The sequence below is a fragment of the Polypterus senegalus genome, chromosome 3 (genome assembly GCF_016835505.1).
Source record: "Polypterus senegalus isolate Bchr_013 chromosome 3, ASM1683550v1, whole genome shotgun sequence".
Lineage (NCBI taxonomy): Eukaryota > Metazoa > Chordata > Cladistia > Polypteriformes > Polypteridae > Polypterus > Polypterus senegalus.
This window is the reverse complement of record NC_053156.1, coordinates 261,530,354-261,550,865: the sequence shown is the minus strand read 5'-3', so window position 1 is coordinate 261,550,865 and position 20,512 is coordinate 261,530,354.

The window sequence follows — 20,512 nt, the reverse complement described above, 5'->3', positions numbered from 1 at the left end:
GAATGCAGCTGCTAGAATCTTAACTAAGAAAAGAAAATCCGAGCACATTTCTCCAGTTTTGATGTCACTACACTGGTTACCTGTGTCATTCAGAATTGACTTTAAAATTCTGCTTATGGTTTACAAAGCCTTAAATAATCTCGCTCCATCGTATATATCGGAATGTCTGACACCTTATATTCCAAATCATAACCTCAGATCTTCAAATGAGTGTCTCCTTATAATTCCAAGAGCAAAACTTAAAAGAAGTGGTGAGGCGGCCTTCTGCTGTTATGCACCTAAAATCTGGAATGACCTGCCAATAGGAATTCGCCAGGCTGATAGAGTAGAGCAGTTTAAAACACTGCTGAAAACTCATTACTTTAACATGGCTTTCTCATAACTTCACTTTAATTTAATCCTGATACTCTGTATATTCAATTCATTATAATAACTATTCATGGTGGCTCTAAAACCCGTACTAACCCCGACTCTCTGTTCTGTTTCTTTTCCCAGTTTTCTGTGGTGGCGATCTGCACCATCACCATCTAATCAAAGCACTGTGATGTTCTTACATTGATGGATTAAAAGCCAGAAGTCTACATGACCATCATCATCAAGTGCTTCCAAGAGAACCCTAAATACAAAGAGGACGGTTTCATTTATGTTAGGTAGAATGCCCAGAGGGGACTAAGTGGACACGTGGCCTGGAACCCCGACAGATTTTATTCTTTCTCTCTTTCCAGCCATCTGGAGTTTTCTGTGTTTTTTCTGTCCTCCCTGGCCATCGGACCTTACTCTTATTCTATGTTAATTAGTGTTGTCTTATTCTAACTCTTACTTTGTCTTTTATTTCTCTTTCTTCATCATGTAAAGCACTTTGAGCTACATTATTTGTATGAAAATGTGCTATATAAATAAAAGTTGTTGTTGTTGTTGCTTTCATATTTTTTTTTTGTAATGTTTTGTCTAATTTCATGTTTATGTATTGTGTTAATTGTCTTTATGTGTGCGCTTTTTGTACTTAAAGCAGAACCAAAAGGAAAGTGGCCACTTTACACTGCAGCTTAAGGACCACTTCTAGCCCTTTGTAAGCCTGAAACTCAAGCATGTGGGCACGTCGCCATTGATTTTTCAAATTGTCCTTCTGTTTTCTGGTTTCTGTCATTATTTTGCAGTGTTTTTGTTCTTTTACATTTTTTCATTAAATGTCTAAATGTAAACATTTGTTTTTTGTTTCTTAGATCGAGAGTTTTTCACAGTTCTTTTCCCCTTTCTCAGAATGTTGTGTATTTTGAGGATTGTGCACATTTATAATGAATACTAGACATTAAGCCCGTTACAATAACGGGCGCTAGAACAGTAGTGCATAAACATTAGTAGGAACAGTCTATATTAAATGGCAAGAGACCTTGACCTCATTCTGTTTCTTGTCTTAATTTTTTTTTTTGTCAAAAATATTTTTGCAAGAAGCCTAAAGTAAAATAATAATAAAAATAAAATAGAAACGTATGACAATACAGTAAGTATAATTAATATTGCCTTAGTGTAAACCTTTGTAACAACCTGTAAGACACAATATCTGAAGAAGATATTTAGGAAAAATGTTCTATTTTTTTACCTCATGAAATTTTTCTATAAAATTTAATTGTAGACAACATTTCTTGTAAACATTCTGTCTGAGTTTGGCAAGAGTTTGCCTTGTTCAGGACCATCTACAACCTTGACAACAACATCTGGAAAACTTCTAACTCTTGATAATGCAACATATAACTGACCGTGGCTGAATACTGGTTCTGGCAAGTAAATGCCAACTTTTGTAAGGTTTGCTCTTCTGAGTCTTTCTCTTTTAGTGTTTTTCTGATGCTCATTTTCTTTTCTTCAATCAAATTTATTTGCTTGTATTTTTCTTTGTCTTTCAGCATTTCTTTTGTTGATGTTTACTTGTTGAGCTGACCGTTCTTCCAGGAGATGTTACTTAGGATTTGATTGTCTGTGTCTTTTGTCCTACTTGATGTGTCCTTTTTTTTTGGGTTGGCATGTTGTTAGTAGATATGTCCGTAATATTTTTTTGTTTTATTACTTTTTTTACTCTGTAGCACTTTGAGATCATTCATATAAAGTGCAGTATAAATAAAATGTATTATTATTATTAATATTTTCTCTTACAGTAATACTGGCTTGTATGTGGCTGTAATATGCGTCACTGTATTGTGTGTCTTTAAATTTCTCTCGCAGTAATACTGGTTTGTATTTCCGTAAAATGGCTGTAATTTTCTCTGACAGTAATACTGGCTTTGATGTCCGTAATATGACTTTAATTTTCTGCCACAACAGTGGTCAATCAGCAGAGTGTTCCCAGCAAATGATGTAATGTGTGGCGTGCAGTTGATAATTGTGACTGTGTCGTCTCCCCAGCAAGTATTTTAATCTGTGCTGGCGTATAGCTGATTATTGTATATGTGGCGTCTCCCCAGCAACGGATTTTATGTGCGCGGCCGCCGACCACCCAATCAGCACTCTCCCCAGCAATAATGTCTTTTATTTGCTTATCATGCGCGGTCGTGGCAAGTCCATTCACTGTGTGCCCAGCTTCCAGTGTGTGTGCGTCCACGGTGCCTTTGCGCATGGGTGGGGCACGTCACGATGCACAGTGCGGCCCGCGCATTTGCACTTCACCAGAAGACACACACACACACACACGGACCCCTGGTTTTATTAAAGAGGATTATTGGGCCTTTTCCCCTTTGTGTTTGTGTAGGCTGAAGTCTATGTGTAGTTTTGGGGGAAAAGCATATTTTGATTTCAAGGCTTCATTCTAAGCCTGAGCCTAAATTTAAAATTAACTGGAGTTCTTTTACATATAACTCTGTTGTGAATTTTCATTATTGTACCCCACCTTTCATTTCTTTCTGGTTTTAGGACACCTGTTACTGTTTTTCTTGTATATGTACTACTCATTTAGTGAATACTGTACCTCCGTTTTTGACCATTCAAAAATACGGCCACAATAAAAAAAATCCACTAACTGTACAGAGCGCACATTTTTGGCCAGAAACCTGCAGTCTCTACTTGTACCTGCAGCACATTCCGCCTAGTGACTCACTGTTTGTATCACAAACCCAAACCTCAGGAATTGAAAAAGCAAGACGATCCTCAGCTATTAACCAGCTACAGTAGCCTGACACTACCAGAGAAAACAATGACAAAGAAGACTTTGAGGAAAGATTTACATCAGATTAATAATTTCACATTTCATCACCTGTTGGGACACGTTTCAGAAAGTTTTCATCAGAATTTGATGATCTAACAAATCCAGAGTGACTGTGACGTAGTTCACTTTTTGCTCATCTGTCAAGAGACACAGCACACATTTTGTAGCAACACTATGCCTCTGCAGTTTTTAAGACAAAATTGTGTGACATGAACTTTTTCTGATGCCTACTTATTCAACTGCTTCACCAACAGTTAGGCAACACTTTTCATGAATCAAAGCACTTTCTCAGTATGATCATCGTCCAGTTTTGGGTTTGTCTACCCGATTTGAGAGGAGTGGCAGCTCTGAGGCTAGGGATTCATGGCAATCAGAAGGTTGCCAGTTTGAATCCTGTAAACACCAGAACTCTACTCCATTGGGCCCTTGAGCAAGGCCCTTAACCTGCAATTGCTTCACTCTGGGTATCTGGGTTAATCTGCATCCAGCCAGGTCCTCCAAGCAGGTCCCCCAATTTACAGGGAAAACAAAATAAAACAAAATAAAATCTCTAAAAATCTAAATCTAAAAATCTGTAAATAATCTGTTCTAGTGTGGTGCTGAGGTGTCACACGCTGCACTTGGGTCCCAATCCAGGAGATTCGTCGTGTGGTGGGTGCGGCAATGCGCTATCAGCTTCGAACCTCTACCCGATTGGAATCAAATCATCTGTCTGATTTGAAACTTTGGCACTATTCATAATACTGTGTACAGCCTAAACAATCTTCTCCATCAGCTTGCTACAACATCTGAAAAATCTTGGTAAAAGTTTTTTGTCAATTTCACAAAGAATTACATGGAAACACATTGTTCTTTAAGATCCTTAAAGATCCATATTTCAACTTGCAAAAAATTACAAATGTTATAGGAGACAAGTTCACACTATTGCATGCACTCAATGACTAACTCACGAGGTGCGCTCGAGCAAGTAAGGATTTTAAAGGTTAAGGTCACTGATTCACGCCACCACTATCAAAATGGCTATGTTGGTGGAGGCGCCATATTTAAGAAGTTTAACTGAATTTTTTCTGAAGAAGAGAAATTCCTGTACCTTCTTCTTCTTTGTGGCAACTGAGCTGTGTGAGGCCTCTATGATGTTTACCCCCAAGAATCAGAAACTAGAGACCCCCTCCACAGGTTCACCATTCATGATCCATGGACTAGGGCAGGGGTGGGCAAAGTCATTCCTGGAGGGCCGCAGTGGCTGCAGGTTTTTGTTCCAACCCAGTTGCTTCATAAGAAGCCCTTATTGCTCGAGTTCTCTCACTCGCTAAGATTTTGAATCCTTTGTCACACGTGTGCATAGGAGGCAGCTGAAGGGCTTAGAGAGGACTGATTATACATCTGCCCGGGGGGGGCGGGGTACGCTGACGCTCTTTCTAAGTTCCTTACAGGTCTTTCCTGGGAAATCCCATAAGGAGCCACCACCTCGAAGCGCGACACATCACTTCCGGCCCCGAGGACGACATCACCTCCGGTCCCGGCCCCGAGGACGACATCACCTCCGGTCCCGGCCCCGAGGACGACATCACTTCCGGCCCCGGCCTCGAGGACGACATCACTTCCGGTCCCGGCCCGAGGACGACATCATTTCCGGTCCTGGCCCCGAGGACGACATCACTTCCGCCCAACGTCCTATAAAGCCTCCTGCCTTTGCTCTGAGAGGCAGTTCTGTTTTGGACTCTGTCGTGTAAACTTGTCTACATGAATCATTTGCTTTTGCAGCCAAGAAGCCGCATTAAACGGGTGGCTGCCCCAAACCTTGCCCTGCCTCGAGTCTCTTCTTGTTACACCTTATTGCTTATTTTATTCTTGAACAGCTGTAGTCTTGGTTTTTAATTGCTTCTTTTTAGCAATCAGATGCAAATGACAAAAGAAATTCAGCATTTCTCCATTTAGTTGGTTTCCACGTACACCTGTTTGTGTTTATCATGCACTGTTGGGTTTAATTAAATAATTGGAATGAAAATGAAGAGAAAAAAGTGAATGACTGAGAATTACTCATCTGTTTTAGACTTCAAATCATTTGGATGATATCCTTAGAAAGGAAAAAAAAAAAATCTAGGATATGAGAATGACCTGACATGGCAGAGTTAAAGCACTAACGAGCCCTGAAATTAAATAATTGACAAGGATTTTTTTTTAATTAAGCAAATGGGTTGGAAAAAAAACCTGCAGCCACTGCGACCCTCCAGGACTGAATTTGCCCACATCTGGACTAGCGGAAGCTTTTCTCTTCTTCCTGAAGTCCACCACAATCTCTCTGGTCTTCTTAGTTTTAAGGATGAGATTGTGGGCTGAACAGCAGATCATCAGGTTCCTCACCCTAACTCTGTATGACATCTCATTGTTATCGGTTTTCAAACTAATGACTGTTGTATCACCTGAGAACGTCACAATAGTGTTAGCTGGATGAGTAAGCAGACAGTCATGAGTATGGACAGCACAGAGTAAAGGGCTCAGTATGCAGAACGTTGGACATAATACCAGATTATAAAATTTGGACACCAGTGCATTGGGAACAAGGGCTTCACTAGCCTCAGCGCCTATAGGGCTTTCACTGACAACTTGCGTGGGTGTCCACTTGGAGTTTCCATGCTGTTACGACTTGGGTGTGTCACTCTTGCCGTTTACAGAGATTGAACAGAACAAAGCCAAAAATCATTATGCAAACTTGTTGTTGAAAAGGACTCACAAAACAATTGAAATCAGAAAACCAAAACAAAGTACAGTAGCTCGCCATGTTGAACAGGGTTCTTTTTTATCTAAAACCAGATACCAAAATCCGGATTGCACTGGAATATAAAGTGTGTGCTAGAGACATCTCACATTGGTCACGCAAAACCTCACACACATCCTGGGAATATCACAATATTGCAGAGTACATCAAAAAACAAAATAGTGATGGGATAAATAAAGTAGATGATGGAAAAAAAATAAAACTTTTTTAAAGAGAGAAAATAATCACAGAACCTAAGCCCTAAAGTACTTCAGTGAAAACATATTTTCCAAAAGAAAAAACGTGAATAGGACCCAAGAAATTCCATAACCTCATTTTAATCGTATCAACTCTTTTAAGAATATTTCTTATCATTTCTATGCTGATGACATCCAGCTCTATTGTTCTTTTATGAGCCAACAACTATATCTGCTTGCTTTTCTTGTTGATTGTCTGACAGAGATTAATAAATGGCTATTAGCCAACAATTTAAAACTAAACTCCCAGAAAACAGAGCTTGTCATTTTTCCCCTCTTGACCTATGCACAGCAATTAGCCAAACACATTCATCACGTTCTAGCTTCTCTCAGGTCTCACTACACTACAAAAAGGTGTTGTTTTCAGTCAGTCCCTGAATTTTTTTGCCCTTTGTCGCTCCTGCTTTTTTCATTTACAAAACTATTGTTTCTAAGGCCAAGATGGATATGCTTACTCATGCTTTTATCTCATCACACGTTCATTTTTGTAATTCTCCAAGCAAATCTGGTTCTTCCCACCTTTCAGACCATCCAAAATGCAGCTGCCAAGCTTTCAATATGCTCCCATAAGTGGACACTTATTACTCCTATCTTATTCACTTTGTGTTGGCTTCCAGTAGAATTCAGGATACAATATAAAATTCTTATATTCACTTATAGAGCTCTGCGTGTTCGAGCTCCTCAGTACATTGTGGATCTAGTGTACCATTACACCACTAGTCAAGCCTTGAGGTCCAGCCAACAAGGTCTTCTTTCTGTCCCCAGCTCCAGGTTGAAGACGCATGGGGATTGAGCATTTCAGTCTGTTGCTCCCAGACTGTCCCATACACTGAGATTGGGGCAACGGTTGAACACTTTAAAGCCCATCTTAAGACTTACCTTTTTAGACAAGCTATTGGGTAGTTTTTGATGGCATATTTTTACTTTATTTTATTTTTATTATAAATTCTTTTATTCTTTATTTTATTGTACAGCATTTTGTGATGCCCATCTGAAAAAATTGCTTTATAAATACATTTTACTACTTACTTAATAACACAGTAGTGACATTCACGACAGTATAAGGACTGCTTTAGAAGCTCAAATCTAGTCGAGCCCTGGTCTGCCGTTTGTTTATTTCGAGGTCTGCTCCCCCTTTTGATATTTGCAGACTACTAAAGTTTAGTCACAAACTCCAGTTAGAAAGAACAGAAGAAGCACAATTGTGTTTAAAATTAAAAAGGAGAACTATGTAACATGAAAAACAGTGTAAGAAGTTAGAAGTTTAGAAGGAACTGACATAATGCTGTAAGCAAAGCTTAATTCAAAGTTGTATTCTCTGCTCACATACTTGCTATTCTACTGAATTCGGGCACTTGTTTGACGAAGGACTAACACTTAGCAATGACTGAATTAACTAAATGAAATTTCCACAGTAACTTTAGTCTTTTACTTTATTTCAAAATAAATAATCATATCCAAATGAGGGTATTTGCCCTTTATTATTATAAGTTTCACTCATTATTCCATAACATCGTTCTTTCTAATAGAACAGGACAATTAGTCAAGAATCTGTGAAGTTCATTAAATGCTGAATCTTGGAATGTGGCTGAGGTTTTGTTGAGAACCATACGGCTGACCATCCATCCATCCATCCATTTTCTAACCCGCTGAATCTGAACACAGGGTCACGGGGGTCTGCCGGAGCCAATCCCAGCCAACACAGGGCACAAGGCTGACCATATAAAAGGAAAAGTAATCAAAGGTTTGTGTTCTTGCATTTGTGCAAGAACAGAATGTGTAGTCAATGTGGGGTGCTATTATAATGTGCCTTGGGGTTCGGGGGGCCAAAGAAGCAGGCCGACACTGCCAATTACAACATCTTTAACATTTGAAAAAACAAAGCAGTCGGTAGATTCAGTACAAGAAAACAAACCTTATTAAATTTTATAAGCACCTGGTGACCCTGACGCTCAGGTCCCTCTGATCCGATGTCTTCTATTTCATCAAGCCAAATAAGGAGAAAAACAAAAATCTTATTGGTTGGCAAATATAGTGAATATCTGAGAAATAAACTTCATCCCTTAGCATTACAAGGCAAGGCAAAAGTAAAAAATGAAAGTTTAATCATAGACTTTGTCCTAAACTTTAAATCACACGTTAACTACGATAACTAGAACTACTGTACATTTCATTTAAGGAACATTGGTTAAACCTCTTATAAAACTGCCAGAATTTAAGACGTTATTTCACGTTTTTGTTTTCAGTTGACTAAACAACTGTAATGTACTGTAACACACGTGCATATGGGAGACAGCTTAAGGGCTTGAATAATTGTAATTATCCATGTGATCTTTGCTGTCATGACCCAAAAATCCAGAAAGCTTTACCGATACAAAGAAATGTCTAAAAACACACCTTTTTAAATGTGGCTGTTTTCATAGCAGTATGTTAATGCTGCTTTTAACAGGTTATATATTTTTCATTGAGTATCAATAATTTTTATTCTCTAGTTTTCTCTGCTTTCTTTTCCAGTTTTTCTGTGATGCAGTTTAGGTCACCACCACCTGATCAAAGTCATGTGCAGCCAACTGTGATGTTTGAATGAAAGCAGACACCTCATCTACTGTATACACCAGATCCACTGCATCAAATCTCCTAGAGCAAAGCGTAACAAACAATAAGGAACGACTTAAGGACATTTATGTCAGGCAGAATACCCCCCAGTATGTTCTTTTGGCCTTGGAACCCATGCAGATTTTTTTTTTCCCTCCAGCATCTCGTCCATGAAGCGTTTTTAATTTTTTTGGTCTTCTTCCAGCCATTTGACCTTACCATCAGACTTATCTTAGAGACTTCAATTCATATTTATAAATAAACACTTTATCTATGATTCACATAAATGTGTTATGTAAATGTGTATTGATTTATTCTTATTTACCATTTCTGATATGCCATTTATTCATTTTTATTCATATATATTTCTAATTAGTTTTTCTTTTCTTGAAACTTTTTTCTTATATATTTTCAATCACTTTGAGCTACATTCTTTGTATGAAAATATGCAATAGTAATAAATGTTATTGTTATTACAGATGAGGGGAATCCACTCAGTCCATCAAAGTCATTAGGTTAGCCAATAGCTGAGCTGTCTAAGTATTTCATACAAAACCATTTTAAGAGTTGTCAAAATTGTTGTTACAGTTGCATGACTTGATACATTTGTCCCTAGTTTCCATTTTAAATACATTTTCCTTTATTTCCACCTGTGTCTTTGATTACGTGTTTCACTGTTTATAGTGAGTGCACCAAACTGTAAGCTCTCCAAAATTTCCACATACATTGTTTTATGATACAAGATAACATACTTAACTTTCGTCATCCTTATCTAAAATACATTTAAGGCGGTTTGTTCTGGTACATACTGTCATAAGAACTACAATTATGCTCAGAGATTAAGATAAGCGAACTGAGTTAAGGAATGTACAAAATGTATCTGTTTTCTAAAACTTGCTTTTTCTGTTGTTATTTCACTTTGTTGCAGTGTATTTGTAATATCTGGTATGATGTGATAATTGCAGTGCAGTGTCTTTAAAAGAAAAGGAAGCAGCCTGTTAACTGTAAGCATATAGATAGATAGATAGATAGATAGATAGATAGATAGATAGATAGATAGATAGATAGATAGATAGATAGATAGATAGATAGATAGATAGATACTTTATTAATCCCAAGGGGATCATATGTACAAACTGAAAAATGCTGGAGACTCGGAGACATTGTACGTCCAGAGGTTTTAGTATGCATGTTGTCACTGACAAGAACTGTTGTGTTTTATGGTTTTACAAGCGTGCTGTATGGAACCCTGCCACTGCTTCTGAGAGTCTGCTTCCAACTAGGTTCACTAAGCACTAGCTAGAACTTCTTACTGAGTACATTTGGCTGATTTGAGAAGTGTTGCGTCTGAAAGTAAGGTAACATAAGCACACCTTCCTAGCTTTGTGTTTCGTTATAAACTGACACACACCACAAACCATCTCCGTCTGCAGATTTGCACTGTGGTAACTGCCTGTGGAAAGGCACAAACCTGCGATGTCTGAATTACAATGGCCTTCACAAGCAGCTTCTTATCTGAGCTGAAAGAGGCTCATAAGAAGATAGTGCTTCTGTAAACTGCGAGCGGAGTCCTTCCTGCTGATGTCAGCTGAGCTCTCTCTCTCTTGTCATCGCCGTATTGTACAGAGCCTCTGTTTCCAGACATAGTTTCACAAATGCTACTTTAAGTGTAAAACACATTTTAAGTTTCCATCCCTGATGTCAAAAAATATGGTTTTAGTTTATAAGAGCTCCTTTTAGGAGGTATAAATTTAGAAAGGTTTTAGATGCATGGACGCTAAGTAATCCTGGGCGGAAGGGGCAGGCAGGATTTAAATTTATCATCCTCCGTAATAAAAGGACTAAATAAAGTGAAACAATTAGCTGACTAAAAGAGAGAGAACATTGATGTTTGAAAGAGAAATGTTGAGCAAAGAGAGAGCGAGAGAAGTCAAACTCAGACTTTTAGTAACATTTTAGGTTTAGGTGCTGCCAGGATACACGTATTAGATGTGTAAATGATTTTCGTCTCCTTTCAGAACTACATGATGATTCAGGTTGTATGGTGTGGATTGCCACACTCTGTTTCTTTTTGTTTAATCCACTAGCTATAATACTTAAAGATAAAAACTTATTAGACCTGCTTTCCTTTCTACCTCTGGAAGCTGGTCAGTCAAAAATGAAAGAGAACACTCCAAAGAAATAAGCTACAGTGACAGTTATACCTGGGTAAAGTCTGACAGGAGTTAGTAGGCCGCAGTCCTGGGCGCAAGTGCTTTGCAGCTGTGAGTTGTATATCCCTCTAAAGGCTAGTAATTGTAAGAACAGGCAAATGGGAGTTGTGTAAGAGATGTAACATATACAGGTAAATGTGAGTCTGCCAAGAAAGATTATGTGCTTTCTTTATGTGGGATTCATGTTTTAAGGAGAGCTGTCCCCAGCAGCCTTTCCCACAATAAAACACAGGCTGAGGCCAGCAATGCTCTAAAAAAACGGTTTCTCATGAAAACTCTTGTAATGATGTATACTGGAACATAAACAGTTTCTGAACATTTGGATATGACAAACCTTTCTTTAATTTAACTCCTTTATTAAGAATTCTCTTCTCTCTTGTCTTAATCGGGTTGTCATACCTTGACACCAGCTGGTCCCTTGAACAGATCTGTTCAGTGATATTCTTCACAACACACAGACGTGTAGACACACAAACTTCATTGTTGACGTTGTCTTAATGCAACTGCACAGTAGACAAAAGATTTTCCAAAACCAACACCTTATAAAAGTGAGAAAATAGAACTGGCATAGTAAATCCACTGTTATTAATATTGTTTTTCCAAAAAAATCTCTGAATATTATTCAGGATTCTACCTGTCCAAGGTCATCTTTTACAATTCTATGAAAAACAATATTCCAGCTTTTAACAATGCGTTGAGGCTGGACAGCAAAGTAATTAGTGAGTGATGGCTGCTCTGCGCTGCTGTGTAGCTGGACTATAAATGAACTAGATATATCATAAGCAGAGAAAGATTATCGACAAGTTTTCCCGACTTGATGGCAAAACTGATTTGTCAGCAAATTTGTGAATGAGTAACAGGCAAGAGAAAAAAAGTTAAGTATGTTGAAGACTCAGCGCTCTTTAAGCTGAATATTCTTCATTACTGAGACAAACAGGATTAAAGAACAGAATAAGCACAAAATATAAGAGTGATTGAATAGAATTTAATGAAGCTTATTAAAAAAAAATTAAAGCACAAATATCTTCAATAAATTACTGCAGAACAGTTAAGTTAACAATCAGCTTTTGCCTTATCATTAATTTTGGTTTAAATTCTTAAAAACAGAACACGCATCTATGGCACTGAATAAAAGCTGTTGGTCTTCTTTCCGAGATATCAGTCAAATTTTGTTTTAGTGAAGTAATTTTTTACACCGAGTTAGAAGACTTAGCCCAGCTTATGGAGGACTACGATGATTTCAGCATAATACAGGTTTATAGGTAGGTTTAAGAGTCGTTAAATATAGTAAAAAACCAGACAAAGCAGCGTGCTAGTGCTGTTACTTCATTGTTCTATGCATGCCAGTGCACTTGCAATTGTCACTTGCTTTCTAACTTGTTAGAAGTTTGCTGTAGTTTTGCCCTGAGCCCTGAAAGCTGAAACCTAGAAAGAACAAAATTTTAAATATGGCACCCGTCCTGTCAGAGGCTGTCAAACAAGGACAGAGCTGTTTTATGTGGTGTGCAGTATTAAGGTGGTTTACAGCATTAAGGATGGAAACAACATGGACAAACTGGGCAACTTCAGTGGAAAAAGGTTGGTGTTTATTTGTGAAAGCAAGTGATGAAGGCATTAAAGCAGGTTTACAATCGTTATTGTCATCTGCAAAGAGGAAGGAGGAAAGTCAACTTAATTCAAAAATATATAAAGTTTCCAAGTGAAAGTAGATGCATTTACATTTAGTGGATTCTGCCCCGATGACTCGAAACAACTTAATGTAGTGGATGATGCAGTTTTCAGGTTCTTTGATTTGTGAGGAACATAACCTAAAAAACATTTAGACTCTGTATTAAGAACATACATCAATCACCCTTGCAATACAGCCATGTTTATTACATGCTAATCTCCCCGAGTGCCAACATCATATCTCTTAAGAGGCATGTTGCTGAATGCTGCCCCCCCTATTGGACTCCGTAGGGTATGATGGGCTACCATCATCGCAGAGAACTATCTGCATGCTGGGACGTCTGCGCATCCTAACTTTTCACCACAAATTTGCCTTACACAGAATAAAAATTTAAACTCAAAAAACAGCTCATGAACTATAGAATAAATTAATATTTTATTCAAGTTCCATAAATCACATAAAAGAATAATTTCTCTGACAAAAGTAAGACCTGACTCTGTATTCGTACTGACTCGAAAAACTGAGATGGTACTTTTGTGAGGAAATTACACATCATCAAAACGCACTGGCCAAAAATCTTTTGTCAAACCCCAAAATCTTAGAAAACATTGCCAAAAACTGAATATGCCAGAAAGTCAAAGTAACAGAATTGCATGGTAGTCTTTTAGAGGCTGTGGCACCGTCCTTCTAATAAAATAAAAAAGACACTCATCACTTACTGGTTTGTTCCCCGGGTGCGCACATGGAGCGATTGCGTGTTGTCAGGTTTGGAGTGGACTGGGGGTGGCGCGTGTTTCCATTTGAAAGACCTCGGCTGGAGGTGCTTGCCTACTCCCCGACACGGTGTTCTTCTGGTGCGACCGCGGTGTTTGGGAGTTACTGTGTGGCAAAGTAAGAAACTGGCGTATGACGGATGGCGGTTGAAAGTGTACGGGACAGAGGTGATGCGGGTTGCTGTGGAGTGTCGGCAATGTAGGCGCGATCGGCTGAAATAGTGTTTAGGTTAGGCACGTGACCAGGGAGCGCGCTTGGGTGTTAGAATCGGGTCACGTGTTGGTGGACCCGGGATTAAAGCCGCTCTTTTCACTAACTAAGGGGTTAGTTCAGTTCAGAACAATATAAGTTCAGTACGTGACGAATGAAGCTGGGTGATTTACAGGTGTGGAATAGACCGTTATTGTGATTTTCCAGGGCAAGCCGGCTTTTCATCCATTATTTTTGGTAACGAGAGAGAAAGCAGGCTATGCATTCTTTTTACTTAATGGCTGATTCTTCGGAGCTTGTTAAAAAGGGTTGATTTTGTTTGTTTGGAAGACTTTTTAAGATGCATGCCATGCGGTGAATGTAATTTTTTGAACATTTGTTCGTTTTTTGTATTAATTAACTACTGCAGTGTTTCTGTGCATTTTTAATATTTTCTCAATGAAGCATGTTTTTTTTTTCAATAAATACGACTCTCGCTCTTGATACTTAACTGGCATATACTACACTGGGTTAATATTCTGTTTAAACAACAGGGGTTGTGGGCAAAAATACAATGAACAATATACAGTGGAACCTCAGTTCACGAACATCTCGGAACACGTACAAATCGGTTTACGACCAAAAAGTTTGCCAAACTTTTGCATCTGTTCACGACCACAGACTCGGTATACGAACAAGCCAGTTTCCCTTTCAGTTTGTGCATTCCCTGTGCAGCGAGAGAGAGAGCGAGACACACACACACACAGACAGGAGAGAGAGAGAGAGAGAGCCACACACACACGTGAGAGAGAGAGAAAGACACACACACACGAGAGAGAGAGAGAGAGAGACACATACACACGTGAGAGAGAGAGAGAGAGAGAGAGAGAGACGGCTGGCCGCAAAAGGCAGAGAAGGCAGTTAAAGAGTGCACCAGGCTTGTTTTTAAAGAGACAGATCCGAGCATTGTTTTAACCTCGTTGTATTTAATGAAGACTTTTTTCTATTGGATTTTAACCTTCACTTCTGTTTACAGCAATCGGGTCGTAGCGTGCATTGTTGCAATGTTACTTTTGTTGGCGGTTTATTTAATTACGGATTTTTCAAATGTTCATTTTTTTCCCTGTGCTTAAAACTCATTAAAATAGTGTTTTTAGGGAGCGGTTCATAGCGCTATAGCGCAAACTCTTGTAGTGTTAGTTTTCTCTGTTGTTCAAGGTTTTCTCATTGTTATTCAATGTTTTTACATTTAGTTTACTATTACGCTGTGTATTCTATGGTATGATTAACTATATTTGTGTTTAAAAACTTATTATATTAAAAATATATATTTACATACAGCTTGTACGGTCTGGAACGGATTACAGTAATCCCTCCTCGATCACGGGGGTTGCGTTCCAGACCCCCCCGCGATAGGTGAAAATCCACGAAGTAGAAACCATATGTTTGTATGGTTACTTTTATATATTTTAAGCCCTTATAAACTCTCCCACACTGTTTATAAATATTCCCCGAACAGTTATACAGCATAATCCCTTTGTATTCTCTTAGATATTAGGTAAGATTCATTGAAATTATGTATAAAAACACACTGTTTATATACAGTAAAACGTAAATATTATTTTAAAGATATCGAGTGTCTCCGATATCACATATGTTACAGCCATTACGATACACAGGCCACCAGCAATAAATACGTACAATGCAAGAAAAATAGTATACAGTAAATGTGTGTACAGTGACACTAAACATACATACATGTACTAAGTACAGTAAGTAGAAAATTAATTATGGTTACTCACCAACAATGACACGATGACTTGTCCGATAACAATGAGTTTAATTTTACTGCACAACAAAGGAGAGCGTTACAGCCCTTCTAAAGGAGCCACTTCAGGCGATTGTGTAGCACTGCTGTTGTTCTTCTGGCAGTCTTCAATGCAAACCCCTAAAGCAGATTCCATCCAGACTACTGCCTTATTACATCTACTTACAACTTGTTTTGCACCCTGGTTAAAAGGACACTGTGGCTGTAGATCTTATATTCCTTTCCTACTTTTTAAATAAAAAGAATCGTAGCCTTCAACAAATCCAAAACGTTTACCTTTTCGGCAATCGTTAACATCTTCTTCTTGCGCTTGGGCACGGCCCCTGAAGCAGTAGCAGATCGTTTTGGAGCCATAATGAAGGGCTTGACTACACACAAAGATAAACACAAAAGAGCACAACTCTTTACACAGCGAAACATGTTGATGCTGAATGAGCGAGACGAGACTTCCTGGTTAACACTGCATTCAGCAGGCAGGAACTTAACTGTGTGCTCTGATTGGTTAGCTTCTCAGTCAGGAGAACTTAACTGCATGCTCTGATTGGTTAGCTTCTCAGTCAGGAGAACTTAACTGTGTGCTCTGATTGGTTAGCTTCTCAGTCAGGAGAACTTAACTGTGTGCTCTGATTGGTTAGCTTCTCAGTCAGGAGAACTTAACTGCATGCTCTGATTGGTTAGCTTCTCAGTCATCCGCCAATAGCGTCCCTTGTATGAAATCAACTGGGCAAACCAACTGAGGACGCATGTACAGGAAGTTAAAAGACACATTGTCCGCAGAACCCGCGAAGCAGCGAAAAATCCGCGTTATATATTTAGTTATGCTTTCATATAAAATCTGCGATAGAATGAAGCCGCGAAAGTCGAAGCGCGATATAGCGAGGGATTACTGTAATTGTATTTACATACAGTCCTATGGGGGAAATTACTTTGGTTCACGACCAAATCAGTTTACGACCAGAGTTTTGGAACAAATTATAGTCGTGAACTGAGGTTCCACTGTAGATAAGTTTGCTAGTGGTATTATGTTTTTAATGGAGGACAGAGTAAGGATTAAGGGGGGACATGGTAAATATCTGGTAAAGTCATTCATGCAATTTCCTGTAGAAACGTTTTTAAATTATGCTGTTTCTCTTGCTTGTGCACCTCAATTGTCTAATGCAGCACCAAGGTCCACTCTCTCTGTGAAAGACCGTTTTCTACTCTTACTGTCCAGCACTAGTTAGCCCCTCACTCCCTAGGCAGTAGGGTTCCTGCTACAGAGCACAAGTCAAAGGCAGGTTTTTCAGCTGTTGTAGAGAACAGAGATCTAGTGCTGACAATGAGCTACAAAGGATGGAGTGTGCCTTTGCCATTGGTTTCTTGGCCACACATAATGCAAATATTCTGGTTAAAAATTAGTGCAAAGTTTTTTCCAGTAAGGTTAACAAAGTTAGGGTGGGTTATGATAATTTTGCTCAGTGACATTGAGCCTTACTATTGAACTTATCGCTGTATCAACTAAGTCAAAAGATAAGCAGTCTGTAGGCCATTCTCCTTACAGATTCAGATACTCTCTATTTGCATAATTAGCTGTGTGATCTTAAATAATTATTGAAAATATCAATTTTATCTGAGCCCATACTGAAGAAACTGCTGTAATTTAGTTAGATTAAAGCACAGTTTGGTGAAAAGTACAAGCTTAATGAACAAGTGGGCATAAGCAAACATGGTAAAGAAGTAGAAAATGCAAAAAATGTTTTGGTGATAACACCGTAATTATTTTGTTTTTGATGTCCACATCTAAAAATCAATTTTGATCAGAAACCTCAAAGAAAAGCTGAAGAACACAAAATAAAAATATGGTGATAAAAATAATCCAAGCAGGCACATCCATTTCTGTAAAGGTTTACTGCTTAAGAACATGAAGAATGAAACTATGGCTCAGCGGTAAGTGTTCTGGTTCTTGGTGTTTTTCCATTACAAAGAGGAGCACTAAAGATATCATGCAATCTTGAAAAGATCTCAGCCTTGTGGCCAACCTCAAGTCTCTATAAAACAAATTTATATCAAATAAGACATCGACTCTATCTCTAGATAGCAGTACAGGTGCCGGTCATAAAATTAGAATATCATGACAAAGTTGATTTATTTCAGTAATTCCATTCAAAAAGTGAAACTTGTATATTAGATTCATTCATTACACACAGACTGATGTATTTCAAATGTTTATTTCTTTTAATTTTGATGATAATAACTGACAACTGAATGAAAGTAACAGAATAAATAGAATATTACCTCCCCAGTTTTACCTATTCTTTCTAAAATTACACTCATTCTGATTTCAAATAACATGGAATTTTAAGTCTTAAATCCATCTTTTTATGAATCTCTTTAGTCCATTCCAGCAATGCAAGAAGCCAGAAGATTCCTACCAGGAGCTAACCCTGGAAGGTTGACAAGAATTGCAGGGCACACACATACACACACATTATTATTACAATATTAAGGTCTTGTGTGAACCCCGTAATTTTCAGTAGGAAATGCCTTCTTATTTAATAATTGTTTTTACTATTTGTGAATTTTTGAGACTGCACTTTATTCTGCCTGGTTTTGAGCATATTTTTCATTTGGTCTCCACAGGGCACCTGAAACATCAGTGTTGGGTCCACTTTTCTCCCTACCTTCTCTCCCTAAGCAATGATATTTTTTCTCATGGCTTCTCTGACCTTATCTGTGATGATAATGCACAGACCTTCCTCTCATTTCCCTCTTATACCCCACAGGTTTCAGCTCAGATCTCCAGGTGTCTATTGGCCATCTCATCATGGATGAATGCTCATCACTGTAAACTTAACCTTTCTAAGTCAGATATCCTGTACTTGCCTTCTGATTCTTCTTCCTTAGATTAATTTTTAAGTATTGCTCTTGAAGATGCCACTCTTTTACCATCAGTTACAGTTAGGAATCTCGGCACGACTCTGGCTTCCTCACCTTCATGTATCGAATATATTTCTTCAATGACCCAACATTATTGTTTGTTTGTTCATAATATTCAGAGGATTCAACTAATTATGCTATGCAACTTCTGGTTCTCTTTCAGCTGGACCATTACAACACCTGACAGGGCTTCCTTCAACTGCTTTCATACCTTTTCAGCTGAAGAATGCAGCTCTTTGACTGGTGTTCTCTGTTGCTCATTTGACTCCTACTATTCCTCCTCTGCTTTACTCTCTTAACTGGCTTTCTGTTGTTGCAAGGATCTATTTCAAACTCTTGCTTTGAACTACAGCTTTCTGAATGGTTCTGCTCCTAAAAATCTCCAATCCTTGGTCTCTCTCCTATGCTACTTCAAGGAGTCTAATTCTGCCTGTCTATTGATTGTCAGATTGCCAGAATTGACATCGCATCTCCTTTCTTGCTCCAAAGTTGTGGAATAATCTCCCTTTAGTCTTTTCAACCCAAACTCAATTTACTCAGGTTTAGGTGTGTTCTGAAAACGCACCTTTTCATGTAATATTTTGTAACAGTTTAGTTTATCTTCTACAGGACAGCTGCTGTTGAACTGACAAAGAGTTTAAGACTTTTGTCTTGGCCTAGCAGCTGGTATAACTATATAGTAGTTGTATTACACCATCTTGCCCAATTTTTATCTTGTTCTGTGTTGTTTTTGATGCTTGCATCTTCTAATCTTTCTTGTCTGTATTTTAACTTGCCTTGTAAGACATCTTGGAAAAAGGCATCTACTAATTAAAATTCAAAGTAATAACGAATCACAGAAATTAAGTGCTTCACTCATACTGTACCAGAATTCAAAGAAAAACAGAATGTCATGAGAATCGCCATGAATATAATAACAAAAGCCATTTAATTGCACTTTGTGAGAATATTCTGTAGAAGATTAGAAACAGAATGTTTTGCCTTCAAAAAGACAAAAAAGGTTTTCACGTTTCTTTTTAAAAAAAAAAAAAAGAAAAAACTTGACGAAGAACTGTGATTCAAATGTGCCTAATCTAATAACATTCATGACAGCGTTTTATGACTGTACACAAAGGGTCATGTTCTTTAGATTAATCCATTTTTAAAATCATTAATTGTGGCTGTGACTTACAAGAAAGTCCTCATCCCTGCATTTTCTAATCTTTCTTTTTCTTTATAGGGCAAAACCTGGAGCAAGATACAGTCCATCCTGGATGAGGAGCCCAGTCCACACTCATATGTTCTTTTAAAGTATTTCATATTTATTTCAATCAATGTTTTTAAACAATGCTGATTTTTAAATATAATTTAGTATTAGAAACTTTACAAAACATTGAAAACAAACAGTGCATGGAATAAAATAAATAAAACAACAGTGAGCAAACACAGAATAAACTTCAGACAAACATATGCAGAAAAAGCTGAATGAATGGTACATTAGGTAGGAACTTTTTCTTCAGCACAAGCCATTGTCTTCCAAACATACTTAGCTGCTCGACCAATTCTTTAATTTTACTAAATAACAAAATCTAGAGTGAAATATTGTTCCTTGTGATATTTGAAACTAATTTTTTTATAAGAACATTATTTTATGTTTGAATAAAACATAAAAGGGAAAAACAGAAAATATGCTGCTTGCACAAACTTTCAGTACCAGGCAGGTGGAACCTCTCAGTTTACACAGTTGAAATCAATGGACTAAGTAGAATACAAGTAACTTATTACTGACCCTCTGCAAGTGAATCATTAAAGTAACCACCATATATTCTTGATAAAAAAAATCCCACAGTTTAGGACTGAGTTTGTGAATCTGAAGGTCAGCTGTGAAAGTGAAGATACAAGATTATATAAATGAAGTTATAGATAAAATAATAAAGTTGATACATTATGAAAAGCATAGAAAACAATATTACATTGGATATCCCAGAGGTCACTGTTGGCTTGATTATCAGGAAGAGGAAGCTATGTCAAACACTGGTAGGCTGTGTTAAGAGCGCAGAATAATACAGTTGGAACAAAATTCATAGGACCATAAAAATATTTTGTTATAACAGAAATTTCATTATAACGAATTTGGAGAA